This window comes from Brachyhypopomus gauderio, chromosome 1 (assembly GCF_052324685.1).
Source record: "Brachyhypopomus gauderio isolate BG-103 chromosome 1, BGAUD_0.2, whole genome shotgun sequence".
NCBI lineage: Eukaryota > Metazoa > Chordata > Actinopteri > Gymnotiformes > Hypopomidae > Brachyhypopomus > Brachyhypopomus gauderio.
Window position 1 is genome coordinate 13,983,736 of NC_135211.1, and position 22,929 is coordinate 14,006,664.

Sequence of the window (22,929 nt, forward strand, 5' to 3'; positions counted from 1 at the left end):
CGTGATATTTTGCTCGGCGCAAGGACGGGAAGGAGCTTTTGGGCTTTTTAAAACGGTAAGATCAAAATTCTCCAAATACGCCCATCATCAAGATTTGGGAGCCGTGCAAACGTTAAACGTTGAGGTTAAGACAGATCGTGGCACCGCTGCGTGACAAAAGTTCGAGTGCGCTGTAAACTTAACAAAGTGGATGTGTTGTCCGCACGTTTTGGATCAGAACACTCTGACACGCTCCGTATTAGACCACGTTGAGAGGGGGGCACCAATGATCTCCTCTCTCACAAGCAGACGGTGAGTTGTCAGGTACCGCTTCTCCTTCGGCGTGTCCTCCTCCCGCTCTCTCCTCTCATGCAAGTCAACAGCCGACCCAAACGGACCGCCAAACGAGTGGCACCGAGCCCCTCGGAAGGGGGGCGAGGGAGTCGTGTGGTTCGATAAGACCAGAACCTCCGTTCGGTGCGCCAGCCTCGCGGGGGGGACGAGAAAGAGCTGGTGTTTCACTGGTTCGGGACGTTTTTGCCCAAGCTCGCAGTGTGTGTGCCGCTAGAGCCCTGCATGCCGTTAGATCCGCCCAAGCATCTGTCCGTCTTACCATTGGCGCATCCATCAGTGTCACACACATCTCCATACACACCACCTTACTCACTCACCTTCTCCGCGCCGAGACGTTACATTTTGAACAATATGCTTTATTTGTTACACATCTGCAGTTTTTTTTTACTTTAATAATGGCATTATTTTAGTTTCGTGTTTATTAGAGTCGCATTGCCGCTACTTCTCCTCCTGCCTGTAGTCGTGTTGTTTTTTTTTACTTGATTGTAGTAAGTATGTACCTAGCGCATAATAACAGTAATCAGTGTTTGTTTTGTGTGTTTGCTGACACGTTACTACTGCTTAATTCTCTATACAGGCTCCATTAGGAAAGAAGAGAGGGGTTAGGATAGTGAAAGATCATTTGTCGACAAAGAAGTTTACCTTTAAGTCCTCTTACCAAAGTGTATTCGAGTGTGATAGTCAAAGATGGACATATCGCATTTGTCTGTACCCAAATGTCACAAGAAAGTTTATTCTCTCGTTTTAGTCTTCGTTCTTAAAGCAATTACATTGTGGGATAAGCTGAAAGTGTAAAATGTGTGTAGGTTATTCTGTATGTTCACTACATCGATGATACATTTATGAACACATCTGAGTTTAGACTCATAACAGCGCTTAGTGCTAAAATGGTTATAACAACAAAATATAAAACCTAAATAAATAAACAAAATATCTAACCGTCAAACTTTTAAATGCATAAAAGTTGCAAATCCGTTAATATGTTGGTCTTTGATTAAACTCATTATTCGTACAGTAAACGAACTGCACTTTCGCTGCTTTACAGTTGTACTTACGTATATATATATATATATATATATATATATATATATATATATATATATATATATATTATATATATATATATATATATATATAAACGATGTAGGCTAAAATGCTTAATATTTAAACAAATGCGCAAATAAACATCAATAGACTACTGACTAGACTACTACTAGAGAAACGTTTTGACCTTTTTGGAGTGGAGAAAATGCAACAGACATTTGACCACTTACTGGATAAAGACATGATAATTTCATGTGTGTGTGATAGAAACTACAGAGAGCGAGAGAGAGAGAGAGAGAGAGAGAGAGAGAGAGAGAGGTAGAAGGAAAGAGAGAGAACGCACTCGTGTGTTTGAACATGAGCGCGCAATATCTTTCAGCACCTTCCCGTATCTGACGTCTACGTGTTGTCTTCTGATTTTGTAAAATGTAAAGCTAAATATCAGTTAAACGTTTATGGGTTTAAAAGCAAAATATATTTCTCAGCTGACTAAAACGCTGTACTTAACGTACAATAAAGCAAAGATGTGATACTTATCTCGGTATTGTAAGATGAAGGATTTTACCTCAATTGGTGCTTCTATAGCCCATTATATGCACCCAGTGCTTGGTAGTTTATGTATGGATCTATGGGATTGTTGCCAATATGTATTACTGAAGTTTGAAAGCAGTGTCAAGTGACATTTTGATGCATGTAAAATACTTATGGAGGCTTTAGGCCTGAGGCCTTAACAAAGCTCTAAAAGTCATTAAAGGTGTGTACTATTTATGTAACTAAAATCTAAAATAATATTCAATATTCGTATTCTCAATACGAGTTTAATTTGGAATGTAAACATACACTGATATCATTGGATTATTTTTGAAGGAGTATAGAAAGTTGCATTATATTGTGTCTGAATGCTTCCACAAAATAATGACTTTGCCATTTTTTATTTATATGTTCTAGAAAATTTATTTGAAACTCTCTCAACACATAACTGACGTCTATATTTTAAAGTGTCTTTAAATCAGAAAGTTTATTACTATCGAGTCTGTGGTAATCGGGATTTTTTCTTAACCTTACGATTCTCATGTAATCAGTTATAAATGACCAAAGGCTAATGCAATGAAAGTTTACTGTACATGGCATTTTTGTCGTCAGGGTCCAAACAAGGGGAAAAACGTTAAAAAAAAACAGCTGTAATAATGATAAAAAGTTATGTCTTCTTGAATCAGCTTCTTATAAAGTTGAATATTTTAATGGCTTTCTATTGTCCTTTCTATTCAGACTAAAAACTTTGGAGATGCTGTTAAAAACATTTAGGATATAAATAATTATTGTAGTGTAATTTCGGTCATGGAAAATTGTACTTAGGGTACATAAAGAGTGGAACTCATATCTGTAGAGAAAAACAGAACACAAATTTCTCTAGCCCTCTAGATAAAGAAAGGAGCACCCGTTTCTTTCCTCTAGATAAAGTAACAGGAGCTTTCTGTGAATATATTCAACAACGAACGGTTTTGAGCACGCTATTAAGTTAGCATATTGTACGATACTTCAGAATTTCACCATAACACCTTTTCTTCAAGTGTACATGTTGCAGTATGTTAGAACGCATGTACAGTTTTAGTATGCGTGGACATTTAGTCGTATGGCGTATTTTAGAACGGACATAAGTTTTCATTTATTTGGAGTTGTATAGAATATCCCAGACCACCAATTATTTCGCTGAAACCTGTAAGGTATCTCTCTCTCTCTCTCTCTCTCTCTCTCTCTCTCTCTCTCACACACACTCACTCACTCACTCACTCACTCTCTCCCCCTCTCTCCCTTTTAATTGACGAGCTATGTTGCGTAAAGTAAGATAAATTAATAAGACTTTACAAAAACATTCCAGATACCACAGGTTCTATAATCTGACTTTGTAATGGCTGCTCAAGTGTCCGATGCAGACTGGAGATGAAACAGAGGGAATTAATCACATCCCTACATTCAATAAAATATTCACACGCAGCAATTATTCGAGGCCTGGCACACACTGTTTAAAGCGCTATCGTGGGCTTCTCTTTGAGACGTATACGCTCCTTACTTGTTTGGATTTTGTTCATTTATTTATGTTTCCCCCCTTGGCGAGTCTGATTGGCTACAGAGAAACATAACCTTTTTATTCTTACTGTTGTGACAAAATAGCCTAATTAGAGACAATCAAATCACTTGATAAATGAAGGTTACGAACTTTTTCTCCGTCTGCAATAAACTACAACTAGCTACATCTCTTAAAATTGGATCGGTTACATATGTCAAACATATTACTGCAAGCGAGCAGTTGATACTCCACCGCATTTGTGTGTCACCCCCCCCCCCCCCCCCAAAAAAAAAATTATGTAGGCCCTATATATATATATATATATATATATATATATATATATATATATATATATATATATATATATATATATATATATATATATATTTATTTATTTATTTATTTATATATATAGTGTTTGAATTAAAAAAGTTATTCTAAATAGAAGATAATTTACATAGTCATATCGGATTAATTTGTTTATGAAAGTTAAAATAATTAACATTTGAAATAACAAATGTAGGCCTATTCTTTATTCAGATGTTGTTAGTTTGTTAGTAGACTACACTGAAGTGGGTCAAATGGCTCAGAATGTAAAAAAAAAAATCTAGGCACGCTGTCACTGTGCTCTGCAGACTCATGTTCACATTTAATAACCGTTTGCTTTTTAAGATCATTTTCTAAGCTTTTTACCTTTCTATAAAACGACTGGGGCGCTTCAGGTGAGCTACTGGAGATCAAGTGCATATGTGCTGTTTTGAGATCAGTCAGCACAGAACAAAGTGCTGAAATTGAAATTATCTATTGCTAAATTATACAGCCATCCGGCTGCACTAGACTGCTTTTTACAAATAATTCCGGCCATACGCAACCCCTGATATTGAATTAAGCGTAACATTTGTGGACGGAACGGAATTGAGATGGTGGAGCAAGTATTACACTGACCACTTTAATTTAAGATGATCTTAACACTACGATGGTTTTGGTGAAACGAGGCCCTATTTAGTAACACGTAAGGTGAGTGGAGGGAAAGGCCTAAGCGGTATTATTAACCTCAGAATAACAGTAAATAAGCACTTCACATTCGTGATTTTTTAATAGGTCGCCTTTAGGTTCCACGTGGTGGTGAAACTTTCAGACTCACAGACGTGTCGTCGGAAGTATTGAGACGGTCTCCACCAACCTGAACAGATAAACCGCAACACAATCAGGCCTCCACCTAAAGTGAATTACTAGGTTTCGTTATTTCTCTAAACTGCATGATTTGGATTTCAAGTGAAATTAAAGGTAAGTTCTAGCAAACATTTAATCGTTATATGTGTTGTGCTTTGATTAACGAAGCTTCACGGTAATCGGTGAGCTCCTCAGATTGGTCATTAATACCCCGTCGGTTGTAGCCCATCCTCATGTTCGGTCCATATTTTGTGAATAAGGTCTTCTCTAAATGACTCGGTCTTCGCTCCCAGGTGTAGTGCGAATAATTGCAGAAGAATAATTGTGTTGCTCTTTTTAGTGTTCTACACCCATACTGTAGTTTTATTATGAACGCTATTTAGCCTACTACACCCATACATAAGAGTTTTATAGGAACGCGCACTTGGATGTAATCGATATGTTCTGCCCGGTTGCATGTGGAGCGCTCCAGTAATTAGCCGGTGGAGGACACAGAAGGATTCGGGCCATCTCCGTTAACGGACAGTCGAGCGCGTGCCACAGTCTCACTTTCATTCAAGCACACGCTAGAGGCTTGCAAAAGCCCGCTGGATGAGATAACATTTCTTAGGCATAAAGGTTAATGATTGTTGCTGCTGTGAGCATCGCCCTCCCCCGGGGCCAAACTCTCAATAGACTCTCGAGATGGAGACGCAGGCATGTGCCCCACGCCGGGGTCGGCCAGGTCAGGCCCTGTCTAAGAGGAACCTCAGTGCGCTGGGTTTGGGTGAGGGATCTACTTCATTTGGTGTGAAGAGTCAAACGAACTTGTGATGTACTGTATTTGTTCTCGGTGACAAAAAAGATGGTTAGTGAATGAAAATAGAGACAATGACGGGGTTGGGGGGGGGGGGGGGGGTGTGTGTTACGGAGGACATTTCCGAGTCTGAAAGCAGGGGAGATTTCACGGTGCTCGCGCTGGCGAGGAGAATCCTCTCTCCTGCTCAGCACATCTTCACGCCACACTTGTTCCCAGTAGTGTGTGTAAGGAGGCCAAGCTCTGGTGCACAAGCAAGCGTGGATCTGGGGAAACATTGACTCATCTTGGAGCAAAATGTGCTCCCTTTTGGAAATATACTTAAACACCTTCTTACAATTTAAATGCTCCATTTATATAGTAATTATTATAATAATAGTATTATTAATAGAAATGTTTTTATTATTATTATTATTGATGTTGTTCCTGTTCTCTGGACTTCCATTATAGCTCCTATACGATATGAATTAAGGCCACTGAAGTTTAATTAACCAAAGTGTGACCAAATACTTTAAATAACACATTTTAACCTCTTAAATATCAGGTTATTATTTCATCATTACTCTAAAAGCAAGCTATTCAATACCTATATGGAAATGAACATGAAATGTAAGAGAGAATCTACCTCTGATAAAAATAATAGCCACAGGACTCTTATCATACCTCTGTGCCTCACTTCTGACTGAACCATTAGCACTGAACACTTGTTGTTCAGTATACTCCTGTGAAAAGGAAACCCTTTAAATGGACTCCTATCAGCAAAGTGTGTCGTCCATCTCTGTACTAAGACATAAGCCTTCCAAAAGAAGTCAAACTTTAGTGGGTAGGGGGTGGACTGACTTCTCTCTCTCTCTCTCTCTCTCTCTCTCTCTCTCTCTCTCTCTCTCTCTCTCTCTTTCTCTCTCTCTCCCTCACTCTTTCTCTTCTAATGCTAGCTGGGTGTGCTAGCTTTCAGGGTTGAGAGGGCAAGTGCTGAGTAGCCCTCTTTGTCTGTTACTAGGTCACGGAGGACCCCCCCCCCCCCACCCCGTCCATTACCCGCTACTACCCCCCCCCCCCCCCCCCCCACTGCCTTTCCTGCATCCAGCACCTCCTGATCCCCTGCCACCAGGGAGAGGGTAATTTAAGCTCCGCGTGACGTTCCCTATTCATCACTGTCCCACCGACCCGCTTCAAAATTAAAGTCTGATCTACAAAGTTAAAGCGGAATGAGACAAAAAATTGGCAGAGGTCAAAAAGGGCGGGGCCAGACGAGGCGCGAGGTGCTGCTGCGGTGGCCCTTGATTTATGTTGTTGCTCAGGGCCGAGTAAGAAATGAATACATTAACCCACCACCTCAGCCGAGGCCCTCAGGAACCCTCAGACCCACCTGCGAGGCGTTCGGGGAGGGGGGGGCAAAACACACCCCAGAGCTCAGTCTGAGCGTCGCCCTAGAAAACAGGAAGCGGACGTGTTTAAGTGTTTACAGCAGCACTGTTTTCTAATGGTGAAGGAGCGCTGTTATCGTGAGCCGCCAGTGGTAGGCCTGAAGAGGTGGTATTAGTGTTGAAGCGATTGTTTGCTATGCGGTAGGGGCACAGCTTTGCATATTTTGGCTGTTGATCATGAAACCGTACAACGTTGGAGCGAACGCCGTGTATTGTGTTCCATGTGTTACTTGCTTGAGTGTAAAGCAAAAGCCAAGACTCCTGAAATGGCAGTGGGATGGAAATATTCTAAGAATCACTCATGGTCTTAGGAGGAAAGGAACAGGTTCAGCTGAATAAGACTGATTAGAAAAGAACAAGCTGGATGTGTAAAAACGTGACCAAGAAAAACAGAGTGACTTCCTCTGTAATGGGCCGGTGTAACTGCGCCTGATTGGGCCAAATGACGTAAGGGCCAAAGCTGAGTCAGACATGCCTGATTGAGGGACCATGTGGGAGACTGTGTGTGTGTGTGTGTGTGTGTGTGTGTGTGTGTGTGTGTGTGTGTAAGAGAGAGAAAGAGGGGAAGAGAAATCTCAGTGGAGGTACGGCACTATGTACCTTTTCCGCATACTTGCATACAAACAAGCACACAAACTGAGTATAAAAGCACACTTAATGTTTGTGGTGGAGGACACATGCCATAAGAGAGAGAGCTAGTGTGTGTGGGTGCGCTTCAGTATAAATCCAACAAAAACCTTGCTTATGGGAGCATGCTGAAATGCCAGCATTCGCGTGTGTGTGTGTGTGTGTGTGTGTGTGTGTGCGCGTGCGCGCATTAGTGTGGGTTTGCCGTATGAGTCTGCGCATATGTCTATGCATGCTCGTGTGCATCTGTGTGTGTTTCTGTGTGCATGTGCACATCTGCGTGTGTGTTTCCACGCGTGTGTGTGCGCGTGAGTCTGTGTGCGATCGCCTTGCGTCTCCGTGTGCGGATCCTGATCCGAGCTGCCGTATGGTAAACAGGAACGCTTTCCCTGGAAGGAGGAATTTCCCCCTGCAGCCCCCTATATCTGTAATAGTGGCGGTAATGAGCTGCAGCTGTCACACAGCTTTCCGCTTCTCGTCCCTGATTCATGTTCCTGCCGCACCGCGTCTACAACTGGAACAAATGTTTACCCCAATGAGAAGCAGAAAAACACGGCCAGCCCAGCTCACGGCTCTTAACGGACTAACTAATGGCCCCGGCCCTGTTTTAGCCCTTTTAATAATGCAAGCTGGCTTTGAGACGCAGACCTCCGTGATGAATCATGCTGACCATCGAGTGGTGGGACTCTCTAGGTAGATGACACTGAAGATGCGTAACGGATAGGACGCCGGGCCGAACGCAGGATTGGTTTGGATATTTTTCCTAAAGGAAATAGAAGCAGAAAGGATATTTTTAACCATGCTTTTGGGAAATAAGTCGTATAGACACGGTTCGTGCGCTTCAGAGAGCTGCTGTGCTTGAGCCCGGCTATTTCGGTTCGTTTGCACACACTCTCTGATGTTGGTGTTGCGAGCTGCTCTATAGGAAGCTGTGATGTGAACGGTGGACTGAAGGGCCGGTGGCTGTAAGGCTGCTGTGGGTTACCAGAACATGTTAGCATGTGCTACTGGGTTTCATACGCTGCTTTTTATTTGTCTTTCAGTTTCTTTCTTTTAGTGTTTTTACCTGTAGTCCATAGACCTTGTCTTTCTTTCCTTTTCATGCCAGAGTGCTCTCTCTCTCTCTCTCTCTCTCTCTCTCTCTCTCTCTCTCTCTCTCTCTCTCTCTCTCTCTCTCTCTCTCTCACTCTGTCTCTGTTTACTCTACATGGCAGTAGATCTGTGACTCGGCACCACAGTGTGCCACGCATCCTGGCAGTGGCATTAATCACACTTTTTTAATTAGCACGGACCGGCTTTATTAATTAGGTGTGATACGGCACTGATATGGCCTCTCTCTGTCAGCCCTCCTTCCTCATCTCAGACAGACACACACACACACACACACACACACACACACACACACACACACACACACACACACACACACACACACACACACCACCCTCTAGCCATCAGATCTCCTCTCACTAGCAGATGTCTCAACCTAACAGAGAAAGAGAGAGAGAGAGAGAGAGAGAGACAGAGAGACAGACAGAGACAGATAGTGGAACACTGTGAAATCTATACAGTTATATGGAAAGAAACGGGGGGAAAGCGTTGTAGGAGAAGCTAATACATTAACAGAATTAAAGAGTGGGTGTTTGCCAAGCTGACATTTAGCATTAAGTAGGTACAGTGCTAAAACTGGCCAGAGGATCAGGATACCAACTTGCTTGGGAGCTGCGGGAGTGTGAGCTGAGGGGAGAGAAAGTGACAGGGACTCTGAAACAGGGAGTTCAGTGGAGGGAGGTTGTGCAGCAGCGCAGGAGAGTGTAGCAGGAGGGAAAGGAGGTGTGGGGGAAAATCAGAGTGAGCAGAGCGGCTGTGCTGAACAACCAAACTGCCCACGCAGCTCTCATAGTACGCTGATCAGAGGAACGGACGTCAGCCCAGAGAACCGGCCCTACTATTCCTCTCTCTCTCTCTCTCTCTCTCTCTCTCTCTCTCTCTCTCTCTCAGCCACTTGACTGTACTGCTGTTTATCTTGCGCTGACATCCTCGACCTCTTCCACTCCCGCTATGCTCTAGAGCAGCTCTGGCACCCTAAGCACACACACCGAGGGGCGTCTGTAATGAGAGACAGACAGAAGGAGAACAAAACAGAGAGAGAGAGACAGGGAGACAGAGAGACAGAGTAATGAGAGAGTGGTCACAGGCTGTGAAATGGAAAGAAGAGCATGGGGAGAGAGAGAGAGAGAGAGAGAGAGAGAGAGAGAGAAACAGACAGACGATCCTCTAGCTGTCTGTCTCAAAATGAGACCGTATGAGCATGCCTGTCTCTCACGCCTGATCTGTTAAGCAGTGAGCAATCACTCAAGCACATTTCTACAAATGAGCATCATAGCCAAACTAAAGTGACAGACCCGAATCTAATGACTGATAAATCAGGAACTTGTGCATGCAAACACACACACACACACACACACACACACACACACACACACACACACACACACACACACACACACACACACACACACACACACACACTGTTATGTGGTATCATATTGATTTGTGGTTACGTAGTGCAAGTGTACTGGGTGTGTATTGCATGTGTATGATCTCTGGGGCCTTGCACTCTCCTGTACAGGCAGGACTAGCGTGCTAGCATGACTACACCCAGACGCTAGCAGACGTGGTTCAGGGGAACTGGATACTATATCCCTCATGCCCACTCCACAGCTGCGGTACACTCGGATAAATCATGAATACATGCAGCGTAATATTAAGTCCACCCACTGTATTACGGGACCTAATAGGCTTCCGTACATCTCACCGTCGGGTGTAAGTTGTAATCCACCATTGCCACCAGCACTGTATTCTGAAATCAGCTCACTGACTGCACTGGAGTCCTGGAGCATAAGCACAGTGTGTTTCCTGGACCCTACTTACACTTTAATACAGCATGCATTTATAGATATGCAATAATATATTCATACACAAAAATACGCAGACATTTCCTGCCCATTAAAGTGGTCATGGGTTATTTTTGTGCAAAGAACAAGACAAGTTATTGTCAGTCAGTTATCTTCCGAGTACATTTAGACTTTTATAGCATATTGCAGCCACAGTTATCCAGAGCAGCATTCCAGGTTTTGTCAGTATAACAGTGTGTGTGTGCTCTGGGAATCAAACCCATGACCCAGGTGTCATTATCACCTCGCTCTGACTGTTCACAGAATCACCCTAAAGAGATTAACAGTGTACAGGTGCAGCTACAGAGTAGCTGTGCCATTTAACCTGGCAATCTACTGTATGTGATATGTTCCATACAAGCCCATGCTAAAAGATTGCCTTACAATTCAAGCTAATTTACAAAATAGAAGCATAATCACTATATAATACCTCTGACATTCTTCTGATTTCTGTCATTACAATAATTACCATGATTTGGGATATTGATATATTAAAATACAAAATTTTAATCAGTATTTAAATGTACCTTAAATTAAATGTAGATTTTTCCTTCATTTCAAAACTCCTTTTTTATGTGCTGCTCTCATTGAAGATGAAAAATATGCTAATTATCAAAGACATCAAAATGACATCAGTGGGTTTTGCATCTGTAATAGAGGTGTTTGTGTATACAAGTGTTTGAGTGTCTGTGTGTGTGTGTTGAAGTTTGGAACTCCCTTGGAATTAGGATCTGCTTCGGGTCGGACAAGTTGCTAAGCTGGAGTGTCCTCTCTCTCTCTCTCTCTCTCTCTCTCTCTCTCTCTCTCTCTCTCTCTCTCTCTCTCTCTCTCCTCCCTGCCTCTGGGAGCATTCTGGCAGAGCTCCTCCTTTGGACTCAGCACCGGCGGGGCTCTGACCTCTACAAGCTCAGCGTGCCCCAGGTCCGCAGGCAGGGGTGGGACAGCACGCTTAGAGAGACGTCCTCTTCCACAGCAGGTCCTCCAGACGACGGTCACATGCACAAGATCACAGGGGTTCTTTCAACTGGCTCAGGACAAAACAAAAGATCCCTTGGAGGAGAGGGAGCCTGGGTGTGTGTGTGTGTGTGTGTGTGTGTGTGTGTGTGTGTGTGTGTGTGTGTGTGTGTGTGTGTGTGTGTGTGTGTGTGTGTGTGTGACAGGGTGAAATAGAGGAAGGGGTGAGGTTGTTGTTTTTGAGTGTGTCTCTGTGTGTAAGATGGTACAGAGTTCGGGAGGAAGACGAGTGTGTGAGTGAGAAAGAGAGAGAGAGACAGAGGCTGTTTTGGAGTGTAGATGTGTGTCTGTGCCACATATTTTAACAACACCCCAAAGAGAGTGGGAAGAAAATGGGTGAGATCAAGTGACAAAACCACATGAGCCAAGACAGTGACTGCAGCACAGTTGATCAGACATTTATAATTCATCTATACTGCTACCTGTACAGTTAGTATGGGATGTTGCTTTATTCCCCCAGTTGTATAACTGCGCATGCCCTGTGTTTGGGCTGCCGTGTTTTGCTGTTTTAACAGGTCTGACCGTGGGCTTGTGTCACTGTGTTCTTCAACAGCACAGAGTGCTGCATGATTCGATTTGGACCAAATTAATGTTGGAAATAAAGAAGGAATCCTGGCTTGTCTCGCACGCTGAGGTCAGGCGTCTCATGCGGACGGGTGAAGTGCACGGGACCGGCGTCGGGCTGTGTTTTACATTTCGATGAGGTCATTTTTCAAAAACTAAAAGATCGAGTCTTGGAAGAAAAGGGGAAGGATTGAAGGTATTAGTTCAAGGTGTATGGTCCCTTCTGCTTTGTGGTGTGTGTCTTTTCATTTGCACTCTAAAGCAAAAATGATGTCTTTCCTTTTCAAATATTATTCAGTTCCCATGCCTGGCTTTGAGCGTTCTGATGTGCTATAGTCCTAATTGAACACTTTGACAGGGAGGTACATTAAACGGCAGAAAAGCTTTTTAAGATGGCTCCTGGTCACCAATGTGTCCCCGCCCTCCCACCACCTCTCCTCTCTCTGTCTCCCTCTCTCTCTCTCTCTCCCCTCTCTCTCTCTCTCTCTCTCTCTCTCTCTCTCTCTCTCTCTTTATCTCTCTCTCCCTGTGGCCTTGAGCTTCATACAGATCCATCCTTTTTCTCTGGGCTTAAATGGATAATGGGGAACTCAAATGACCTCATGCCCACACGAATGCATGCACACCCTTTTTTTTAAATCTAGTCATTCATACAACAACGACGAAGGACAACTAGCTAAAATGTTTTAGGAGGGAATTAGTGGGGAAAAAAATTAACCAACCCTTGAATGGTTTCTAATAGCCTAACTCGTAATTATGATTCTTGAGTATTCAGCCTGTGAGCAAAAATAAAGGCAGCTGATACACTGCCAATCACGGTCCAGCTCAGATGATCATCTCTGCACAGCTGGTGCCATGGTAACCAACATTAAGTGGACACTATAATCATATCATTCATTCAGCTTTGCGACCTCTTTGTCTCTATTTTTAAAACAGGTGAGAAAGCAGTAGCTGGAAGCGACGGCAGCCCACCACATCCCCCTGACCCTGGACATGTCCCCTTAGCTCCGCCCATACCACACCATGTACGACTCCCCTGGCCCTGGACATGTCCCCTTAGCTCCGCCCATACCACACCATGTACGTCTCCCCTGGCCCTGGACATGTCCCCTTAGCTCCGCCCTCACCACACCATGTACGTCTCCCCTGGCCCTGGACATGTCCCCTTAGCTCAGCCCTCACCACACCATGTACGTCTCCCCTGGCCCTGGACATGTCCCCTTAGCTCCGCCCATACCACACCATGTACAACTCCCCTGGCCCTGGACATGTCCCCTTAGCTCCGCCCATACCACACCATGTACAACTCCCCTGGCCCTGGACATGTCCCCTTAGCTCCGCCCATACCACACCATGTACAACTCCCCTGGCCCTGGACATGTCCCCTTAGCTCCGCCCATACCACACCATGTACAACTCCCCTGGCCCTGGACATGTCCCCTTAGCTCCGCCCTCACCACACCATGTACGTCTCCCCTGGCCCTGGACATGTCCCCTTAGCTCCGCCCATACCACACCATGTACAACTCCCCTGGCCCTGGACATGTCCCCTTAGCTCCGCCCATACCACACCATGTACAACTCCCCTGGCCCTGGACATGTCCCCTTAGCTCCGCCCATACCACACCATGTACAACTCCCCTGGCCCTGGACATGTCCCCTTAGCTCCGCCCATACCACACCATGTACAACTCCCCTGGCACTGGACATGTCCCCTTAGCTCCGCCCATACCACACCATGTACGACTCCCCTGGCCCTGGACATGTCCCCTTAGCTCCGCCCATACCACACCATGTACGACTCCCCTGGCCCTGGACATGTCCCCTTAGCTCTGCCCTCACCACACCATGTACGTCTCCCCTGGCCCTGGACATGTCCCCTTAGCTCCGCCCATACCACACCATGTACGACTCCCCTGGCCCTGGACATGTCCCCTTAGCTCCGCCCATACCACACCATGTATGTCTCCCCTGGCACTGGACATGTCCCCTTAGCTCCACCCTCACCACACCATGTATGTCTCCCCTGCCCGTAGACAGGTTCCCTTAGCTCCGCCCTCACCACACCATGTACGTCTCCCCTGGTCCTAGACATGTCCCCTTAGCTCCGCCCATACCACACCATGTACAACTCCCCTGGCCCTGGACATGTCCCCTTAGCTCCGCCCATACCACACCATGTATGTCTCCCCTGGCCTTGGACATGTCCCCTTAGCTCCGCCCTCACCACACCATATACGACTCCCCTGGCCGTAGACATGTCACCTTAGCTCCGCCCTCACCACACCATGTATGTCTCCCCTGGCCCTGGACATGTCACCTTAGCTCCGCCCTCACCACACCATGTATGTCTTCCCTGGCCCTAGACATGTCACCTTAGCTCCGCCCTCACCACACCATGTACGTCTCCCCTGGCCCTAGACATGTCACCTTAGCTCCGCCCATACCACACCATGTACGTCTCCCCTGGCCTTAGACATGTCAATCAATCAATCAATCAAAGTTTATTTGTATAGCGCTTTTCACAACACATGTTGTCACAAAGCGCTTTACAGGATTTAAAAGGTTAACAATACTATGGGTCCAGATGTCCAATATATGTCACCTTAGCTCCGCCCTCACCGCACCATGTACGTCTCCCCTGGCCCTAGACATGTCACCTGAGCTCCGCCCTCACCACACCATGTACGTCTCCCCTGGCCGTAGACATATCACCTTAGCTCCGCCCTCCCCACACCATGTACGTTTCCCCTGGCCGTAGACATGTCCCCTAGGCTCCGCCCTCACCACACCATATACGTCTCCCCTGGCCGTAGACATGTCCCCTAGGCTCCGCCCTCACCACACCATGTCACCGTATCATCGGGAAGAAAGCACCGGGCTGCCACTTCTTGTCTTTGCTCAGGTAACACATCAAGGAGAGAGTTTGTCCATGCTCTACCACTGCTGAACACAGAAGACGTCGTTGTGTACCATGAAACGAGTCTGCACTTTTTCTTTTTTATCATTTTTAAACCAAAGAAATCTGCTAAACCATCCAGAGCGGTTGCTTCACTGGGTGTAATGTACTTGTTTTTCTTCCTTTATTTTCTTCAGGATGTCAAATCGTCTGGTGGATAATTTTGCTGACTGTGGCATGAGAGTTTGGATAAAGGTCAGCCAACAATCTCACATTCAAGTACTCATTCCCTTACTCCAGTAGCCACAACTTTACACACTAATACCCATACTTATACACTCACACACTAATACCCATACTTATACACTCACACACTAACACCCATACTCATACACTCACACACTAATACCCATACTTATACACTCACACACTAATACCCATACTTATACACTCACACACTAACACCCATACTTATACACTCACACACTAACACCCATACTTATACACTCAAACACTAATACCCATACTTATACACTCACACACTAACACCCATACTTATACACTCACACACTAATACCCATACTTATACACTCACACACTAATACCCATACTTATACACTCACAAACTAATACCCATACTTATACTCTCACACACTAATACCCATACTTATACACTCACAAACTAATACCCATACTTATACACTCACACACTAATACCCATACTTATACACTCACACACTAATACCCATACTTATACACTCACACACTAATACCCATACTTATACACTCACACACTAACACCCATACTTATACACTCACACACTAATACCCATACTTATACACTCACACACTAATACCCATACTTATACACTCACAAACTAATACCCATACTTATACTCTCACACACTAATACCCATACTAATACACTCACACACTAATACCCATACTTATACACTCACACACTAATACACATACATATACTCTCACACACTAATACCCATACTTATACACTCACACACTAATACCCATACTTATACTTCCACACACTAATAACCATACTAATACACTCACACACTAATACCCATACTTATACACTCACACACTAATACCCATACTTATACACTCACACATTAACGGCATCATTTTGTCAGTAACAGGATAATATAATTAATTACTTTTCTGGTCGTTACAACACCGTTGACGTTACTGGTCATTAAAAGCGGTGCGTTACTATATATTGATATACTGACAGTAATCCGAGCGGACCCCTGCCCAGGTTAGTGAGGAGGAACAGATCTCGATAGGTCACAGTTCTCTGTGTAACACCTGTTTAACTTAACAAGTCAGTAAGCGATTGGCAAAGGCAGCGTTATGGTAGCCAATCAGAGCTAGTGTTTTTATACGTGCGGCGAAGCACGCCAGTGACACGACACAATCGGAGAAGAGGCAGAAATGGCGAGTCAGGAGCAAGCCGAAGAAAAATGAGCATTTTCAAGGTGGCGATATAAACATTATTTAAGAAAATACTTGAAGTTCCTGAATGTCTACCAGAATGGGTGTTTGATTTATTTAATTAAGAATAGAGGTTTTATTGTTAAGTTTACTTCTGTTGTGAACAAACCAGTTGTCTCAGGTTGAGAGAATTTAATTTAATTTGATAGATGTAAATGCACTTTATATAGTGTAACTGTTTACTTTTGCTTTTATTTTTTACAAAGATTTGGGATTTTAAAGGATTTTATCCTGCACTGGTCTGTGGATGTGCAATAAATATCAAACGTTAAACACTTTTCTGATTTGCTCATTTCAACTGACTGTAAAAACTGCTTTTTCAAGAAAATCCTTATTCATTGGCATATAACTTTTTTTAACTGTAACGCAAATAGTTACTTTCCCTGGTAATGAGTTACTTTTAGAGTAATTCAGTTACTAACTCAGTTACTTTTTTGAACAAGTAGTGAGTAACTATAACTAATTACTTTTTTAAAGTAACGTTCCCAACACTGCTAATACCCATACTTATACACTCACACACTAATACCCATACTTATACACTCACACACTAATACCCATACTTATACGCTCACACACAAAACCCATACTTATACACTCACACACTAATACCCATACTTATACACTCACACACTTCACCAGGCCAGCATTGCATAGAAGTCCCTCTGCTGCAGAACGCCCAGTCTCTCCACGCCTGTCAGACTGGTAGACTCCACCAGTGTAAATATCCCAGACGAGGTATGGAATGTTGGTAATAACAAATTCTTCATACCGAACTGGTGGAGCTTTGTTAGAATATTCTGATTCCAGATTCTGTTCCTTGATTGGACATAATGGCCTCCTGTGTCTTACTATTCTGCTGAAGACAGTAGTTCCATCAGGATCGGCACAGTGCTTGGCAGAGAAGGGGAAGTATTTTTAAAAGCAGTTTGTAAGCAGGAGTTTATTATCTGTTAACGGAACGCGTGACACAACATGTGTGTGAACTCCAGTAATCTGTGATTTATCTTAATCTAAACATCTAAAGCAACTTCATTAAGATAACTTTGAACTTTGAGTCCCATGAAACACATACCGCATATTGACAAAAAACAAATCTTGTGTTAACATCGGAATGATCTTGTCTTTGCAATAAACAAACCTCATGTTCAAGTGAAACAAATTGCGTGTTCACAGTCAACAGAGCTATTAGCACTCAAATTACAACATGTGTTAATGAAAACACAGAAAGCCATGAATCGCACCAGAAAGAGCTTACAAATGTTTGTCTGTTTCCAGTGACAAACTGCAAGAGAGTGCAGTAAAAGTCCCAAATACAATCAGGGTAAGAAGACACATCTGAAACCTTCAAGTAAACACAGGTTACATTTGATGCTGATGCTGTTGCTGTGCAACTACAGTCATGGGAACCGTTCCCTCGACGACAGGCATTAAAAAAGTGGGAAAGGAAGAAGATAAAAGTAAGAAATGAAAGAAAAGTAAGTTATACTTAAGTTGTAATCCTGGTAACAACTGCCATATTTAAAAATGTAGCAGTAATCTAAATGAATTTTTTCTTTAGTGGTAAAATAACTTTCCAATTATAATACGTATTCTGTTAGTACCCAACCCTGCTTATACCCTTACACTCCTGTAGTCATAACCTGACACACACACACACTCCTGTACTCATACCTTGACACACACACACACACACACACACACACACACACACACACACACACACACACACACACACACACACTCCTGTACTCATACAATGACACACACACACCAGTACCCTCACCCTTACTCACACACCAGTACCCTCAACCTCACACTCATGCACCAGTACCCTCACCCTTACACTCACACATCAGTACTCTCACTCTTACACTCACACCAGTACCCTCACCCTTACACACACACCAGTACCCCCACCCTTACACTCACACACCAGTACCCACACCCTTACACTCACACATCAGTACTCTCACTCTTACACTCACACCAGTACCCTCACCCTTACACTCACACCAGTACCCTCACCCTTACACACACACCAGTACCCTCACCCTTACACTCACACACCAGTACCCTCACCCTTACACACACACCAGTACCCTCACCCTTACACTCACACACCAGTACTCTCACCCTTACACTCACACACCAGTACCCTCACCCTTACACACACACCAGTACCCTCACCCTTACACTCACACATCAGTACCCTCACCCTTACACTCACACACCAGTACTCTCACCCTTACACTCACACACCAGTACCCTCACCCTTACACACACACCAGTACCCTCACTCTTACACTCACACACCAGTACCCTCACCCTTACACTCACACATCAGTACTCTCACCCTTACACACACACCAGTACCCTCAACCTTACACACACACCAGTACCCTCACCCTTACACTCACACATCAGTACTCTCACTCTTACACTCACACACCAGTACCCTCACCCTTACACTCACACATCAGTACTCTCACTCTTACACTCACACCAGTACCCTCACCCTTACACACTCACACCAGTACCCTCACCCTTACACACACACACACACACACCAGTACCCTCACCCTTACACTCACACACCAGTACTCTCACTCTTACACTCACACACCAGTACCCTCACCCTTACACTCACACATCAGTACTCTCACTCTTACACTCACACACCAGTACTCTCACCCTTACACACACACACCAGTACTCTCACTCTTACACTCACACACCAGTACCCTCACCCTTACACACACACACCAGCACCCTCACCCTTACACTCACACACCAGAACCCTCACCCTTACACTCACACACCAGTACCCTCACCCTTACACTCACACACCAGTACTCTCACTCTTACACTCACACACCAGCACCCTCACCCTTACACTCACACACCAGTACCCTCACCCTTACAAACTCACACCAGTACTCTCACTCTTACACTCACACATCAGTACCCTCACCCTTACACTCACACCAGTACCCTCACCCTTACACTCACACACCAGTACTCTCACCCTTACACTCACACACCAGTACCCTCACCCTTACACTCACACATCAGTACTCTCACTCTTACACTCACACCAGTACCCTCACCCTTACACACACACCAGTACCCTCACCCTTACACTCACACACCAGTACTCTCACCCTTACACTCACACATCAGTACTCTCACTCTTACACTCTCACCAGTACCCTCACTCTTATACTCACACACCAGTACCCTCACCCTTACACTCACACATCAGTACCCTCACCCTTACACACACACACCAGTACCCTCACCCTTACACACACACCAGTACCCTCACCCTTACACACACACCAGTACCCTCACCCTTACACACACATCAGTACCCTCACCCTTACACTCACACCAGTACTCTCACTCTTACACTCACACCAGTACCCTCACCCTTACACTCACACACCAGCACCCTCAAACTCACACTCACACACCAGTACCCTCACCCTTACACTCACACACCAATACCCTCACCCTTACACACACACCAGTACCCTCACCCTTACACTCACACACCAGTATCCTCACCCTTACTCACACACCAGTACCCTCATCCTTACACTCACACACCAGTATCTTCACCCGTACACTCCAGAAATTCTCTTACACTCACACTTGAGTAGTACACTAGTACACTCACACTCCTATACCTTAAACACACCTGTACTCATAATTTAATGTAATAGGTGTCCAGTCCTATAATGCAGTCCTAGAGTCCAGTTCTAGTCCCACAATGCATTTTGACACCTGATTCAAATTGTGTGCTGATTACCATGTTTAGTATGTCTGATAGAGCAGGAACATTGTTCTGTGTTGTACTAATGTATTCATCATACTCCTGTACTCATACTCTTGTACTAATTTAAACACATTACTATTCATACTAATACTCTTAATATTGACATCCTTTATACTCACACACCCATACTTACTCATGCTCATTTGTGTGTTGTCTTACATACTGTTACATACTGTTATCACACACATAGATCCGTGTTTTTAAGTTTGTACTTTAAAATTGATATCAGCACACCAGTTTTAACTGACATACCAAAATGTACAAAACATTTTTATGTCAAAAGACACATATATACTAATATTTCTAGATGTACTTAAATAAGAAAACTGTAAACAGATCTTATATATAGAAGAAGGTACATCTGAGGTATTTGTGTGGGTGAACAGATTACTGCTGAGACAATGGAACACTCTCACACTTCCTAATCATCTCTCTCATTCCTTCTTTCACTCCCTCTCTATCTCTGTTCCTTTCTCTCTCTCTTCTGCATGCACTCGTGCACACGCACCCGCACACATCATCGCCACCCTTATGACGGGCACACACGCACCATCCAAAGGCCCCGCTAAGGACGGACTGGCTCCTGACGGCACGGAGAGAGAGAACACAGGAAACACATTAGTTACCAGCCCCTGTCACCTACACCTTTCCCCATCCCATCACGCTCTCATCCCTCCGTCCGCTCCACCCGCCGCCCGGAGAGGAAGGATGCAGCCAGCCCCGGCTAAATGGCGCTTCATGACACACACACACACACACACACGTGCGCGCTCATGAGTGAGTGAAATATTTACACGTGAGGCAGAGGCAAAAAATAATAAATTAAACGAACTAGAAGAGTCGACCAAATAAATGTTCAGCAGCAAAAGGAGAGAGAGGAGCGTAAGCCGTAACGTAAGTCCGTCAGAAAGAAAGAGAAAGGAAGAAAGCAATTGTGTCAAAGCTGGTGCATCAGAGAGAAGGTGAGTGGGAAGACAGAATATGGGTCTGTGAGTATTAAATCCCATTCCCATGACTCCAGCTACCGACGTGTTGTTTAAAAGGAGTTTATGAGTGCATCATGTTTATGGCTGTGGAGCACGTGTGCTGCAGCACAGGGCCTTTCGTAGACGTGAAGTAATGTTTGAGATTAGTCTTTGCTAAAAATCTGCCCTACTGTTACATGTGTTGCTTAAAGTAAGTGAAGGTTTCGATGTTTTAACAAAATTGGTCACTGGTTGTATGTGTTCCTCTGGACCCTATACACGTGAGACTGGAGGTAGACTAAAACAGAAGCTCATGTTTTTGTGTGTTTATGCATGCATGTGTATGTCTATTTATATATAGGCCTATATATGTGTGTGTGTGTGTGTGTGTGTGTGTGTGTGTGTGTGTGTGTGTGTGTGTGTGTGTGTGTGTGTGTGTGTGTGTGTGTGTGTGTTGAGCGGGAGGGTATTAGTGTATGTTCTTCGCCCTCACTCAGAGGTCCTAATTATTTTCTTAGTCAGCCGGGTGTGCAGAGTTGGCCTCCAAGTTGTGCAAATGCTTATTTAAGCTGTGTAACTGACATCCATATGGTTTTCATCATCATAAAGAGCCGTTTGAGCTGCGTATGTGTTCATGAGACTGAGCCCCCGGCCTGTCTGTCAAACGGGTGGCGCTCTGGTACTTTAGAGCTGCTCACTGTAACATTCTCTTACAGTCTGGCACCCTTACTTTAACTTTGAATCCTCTCTCTCTCTCTCTCTCTCTCTCTCTCTCTCTCTCTTTCTCTCTCTCTGTCTGTCTCATACACTCTTGCTTTCTCACATGCACTCCCTCTCTCACACTCCTCTCTCATTCTCTCACTTCCTTCTCTCACATGCACTCTCTCTCTGTTTTGTATTCACTATTTTTAGAATTAAATCATTTAAACCCTAAATTTATTGTGTGCTGAACAAATTAATTTAAAATGATTATTAAATAATTTTATTTCGTTATTTTGTTGTTCTTGTGTGCCATTGTCCATCTATGTTAATTACAATTTTACTAATTCAATAAAAATAAAAGCAAAATTTGTATAAAATGTGTTTCATTTAAATATTTGTGTGGACCAACTTCAAAAACAAATGTAAAATCCCATATTGTGTAACGAGCACTGAACCTTTCATCATAAGCTCTGAACCTAATGAGCCAATACAGGCGCCCTGCAGTATAACCCAGGAAGCGGGGAAAACAATCACACACAAAGGCCGGTGTAGGGACTTAACATCTAAATGTTTTGAATGACGGATCAAACCAGTTAAGTTTGACCCTCTTGGGCTCCCGTAGCAAGCGCAGAGAGGTCCGTCCCCAGCGCGGACCCGGCTCGCGCCCGCGCGCGCGAGTTGGGTCACAACGCAAGTCAGCGACGTCACGCGGCTTCGGTCTAATCACAGCCAGCGTCGCTGAGAAGGTGTTGCCGCTGCAGCCCACTGTTTAGGAAACGTAATTCTATGTAAAAACGTTTGAATGTCGCTCCGTGCAGTAGTTCTTTGTGCAGTATTACTTTAAATAAACACGGTGATTCCAGCGTGGGTTTGTGAATAAACAGCAGAAGAAGGGAGTAGCGGATATCCTCTGCTGATTGCCCCCAGATGGGAGAGGGCTTCTGGAGCTGCTTAGCTTTCCATTAAGAGGGAAATTCAGAGTAATTCAATAAATACAGCTGCTATAG

General features: G+C 44.3%; 1 long non-coding RNA gene across 7 annotated transcripts; it reads left to right on the plus strand.

Moving 5' to 3' along the window:
• On the plus strand, positions 1-22,276 carry LOC143509441 (uncharacterized). 7 transcript variants are annotated; one of them, XR_013129674.1, is made up of 5 exons: positions 6,492-12,199; positions 12,940-14,908; positions 15,100-15,157; positions 17,693-17,892; positions 20,815-22,276. It is a non-coding gene; the product is annotated as an uncharacterized LOC143509441 (long non-coding RNA). The 7 variants fall into 7 exon arrangements; XR_013129673.1 differs by lacking the exons at positions 17,693-17,892; positions 20,815-22,276 and adding an exon at positions 1-55 and having other exon boundaries at positions 11,993-12,199; positions 15,100-16,689; XR_013129670.1 differs by lacking the exons at positions 17,693-17,892; positions 20,815-22,276 and adding an exon at positions 26-55 and having other exon boundaries at positions 11,285-12,199; positions 15,100-16,689.
• The last annotated feature ends 653 nt before the right edge of the window (positions 22,277-22,929 follow it).